The following is a 2,590-nucleotide window of genomic DNA, read 5'->3' as shown; positions in this document are numbered from 1 at the left end:
TGTTTCAGCCCTGTGATAGATTGGCGATCTGTCCAAGTTGTACCACACCTCTTGCTCAATGTGAGTTAGGATTTACTCCAGCCCTACTCTCAGGGCCGGATTGAGGACATAATTGAGGCCTGGAATCTAACGCCAGGCAATCTTTCACTCTTTTGTATCTTTTGTTTGGGGAAGTTACCTCTAATAATTAATTAAAACCCCTGGACTTTAAAAGCTCATAATGTGTTATAGCAAGATTTTTGCTCATGTTCAAAACATTCCACAAATTCAAAACATATCCCAGATATTTGTGCTCTCTGAGAAGCAGCGAATAAAGTCACAATATTTTGAGGAAATTGTATACTTTATAACCGGTATGTTCGGCCTCTACAACCCCTACAACCAAAGCCGTGAATTTCCACATCAGTCCCTCTGAAATAAATAACTTTAGCAGCAAGCCCCGATCTCTCTCTTCCACTGCTGCATGGTGTCCCTGTTCTTACTGAATGTTCGCTGAGTGCAGAGTGTTGCCTCATTCATGCATTCAGTATTTGTAGTATCATCATGATATTGAAATTTTTATGGTGATATATATTAGATTTTCTGGAAAATCAATTGAGAAATTGTGAATGCATTAAATAACCAGACATGAATCTGTTTTACGCAAATCCAGCAAATTAAATAAGATGAAGTATCACAGAACTTCAAATTAATGCAAAAATAATATACAAATTCTATATTACCATAAAGTATCCCTATTTATTGATTTAAACATTGGCTATTAACAGAATATTTTACCAAATTAAAATAATAATGTAATGTATAGCCTCTCAGTTTATATAATTGTATTGCCTTATTTTTCACTTTTAGGCCAGAAAATAGGAATGTATAAAGCTATTAGCCTTAAAATAAGCCCAGTTGGTTTTTTGCCTCTTCCTGCACTGTGATATTTATTTATCTCTGTTATGTTTGTTTATTTTTATTTTATTGTTTAAATTGTGAATAATAAATAAGCTAAACTAAACTATTATCAATGCATACACCTAAACAGACTATTCAATAATCTCAAAAGTGGTAACCCTGTGTGAATGGTAGAGTAATTTATTATTGGGTTTTCTTTTTAGTTTTGTGATGACCCCTCCCTTCCACCAGGGGTCTGTGTCTGTTTCCTCTCAGGATGTTGATCGGCAGCTAACGAGCCCACCTGAGCCTGCTGGGTTGGTCCCAGCTACAAAGGCTGCCCCGCTTCTTTGGCTGTGGTGCCTCTCTGCACGGTTCCTCCCTGGGCATCTCCTCTCTGCCTCCTGTTTGGAGGACCTGGCTGGTTGTTTGTTTAGTTTAGTTCTGTTAGTTAGTTCATTAAATAAATGACTATTTATTACTTTTATCACTCGTCTTGTCTCCCTCATATTGCGGCCTTTTGAGCCGGGTCGTGACAGTTTTGACTAAAAACTTGATTGAACCTTGTTAGCTCCTGTTCCCATACTTTCACATGTTGTTCCTATTTTATATTAATTATATATTATATATTTAATTGTTATTAAAATCTAATCCGACCATCACCATGTAATCTCAACTGTTCCTTTATCTGTTTTAGAATAATCAAGGGTCTGCATTCAATATAAAACGCCAAATGTCCACTTTTCTGAGCCAGTAAAAGGTAAATAACAATTGCAACACTCTGGTGTTCTTATCCCTAGTTATGTCTTATTCTTATTAATTGGATTAACCTGACTAGATTTACCACACCGTCATGATCCTGTAACCGTGATGACGCTCCACAGGCCGAGCACAGAGAGAGGCATGTATAAGGCCAGACTGAGACATAGATAAAGGGCATTTAGTCAACCAGTTTAGCTCTGAACAACATGAACAAGAGAAACACAAACATCTCTATGAGTTTCATAAAACCCATTTAGATACTGATAAACATAACAGTTTGTTGTTTGTCTCATGAATAAACACCTTTTCATAGTATTGGCAGACGCTTATGGCCTGTAGTCTGAAATTAACTCAGTATGACAACACATATTTATGCATGCATTTATTTATCTATATTCATTTATATATATATACAATGTTTACAGTTCATGATGACCAACTCAGCAAGTGACAAAAATATAGTTTCGATTTTATATAGTTGCTCATTTTGAAAATACAGTACAAAATGTGCTCCCCCTGATAAAAGAGAGAAAGAAAATATTGTGGCAATCAAACCACATGTTCTTTAAGGATATTATGTAGATTCAATGGTGTCAAATAACTAAAACATTTCAGGGGCTGCTATGCCTCTGACCGCAGGGGGAGTCAAAGTGAGCATCCACATACATGTGTTCACAGATCTTCCCATTATTTGCATGATTTTGAATTCACATCGACATGACAAACAGTTTTCATCATCCTTCAAATAAAATATGAGAAAAGAGTTTGTTGCTGGAGCCGTTCATCACTGGTCAAGTAGTCCAGACATCTCTGTACTTCAGTCAGTCCACATCCAGGGTTATTCCCAACAAAAGAGACAATAGAAAAAGAAAATGTCCAGGTACATGAAAATGTCTCTATATTTAAGAGACAGAGGACACTTCTGTCTTGCTGGCAGAGACTGAGGTTT

Source organism: Anarrhichthys ocellatus, unplaced genomic scaffold, assembly GCF_004355925.1.
Source record: "Anarrhichthys ocellatus isolate YVR2014 unplaced genomic scaffold, GSC_Weel_1.0 scaffold1, whole genome shotgun sequence".
In the NCBI taxonomy this organism is placed as follows: domain Eukaryota; kingdom Metazoa; phylum Chordata; class Actinopteri; order Perciformes; family Anarhichadidae; genus Anarrhichthys; species Anarrhichthys ocellatus.
The sequence above is the reverse complement of the archived record's forward strand: the minus strand, read 5'-3'. Positions refer to the sequence as shown.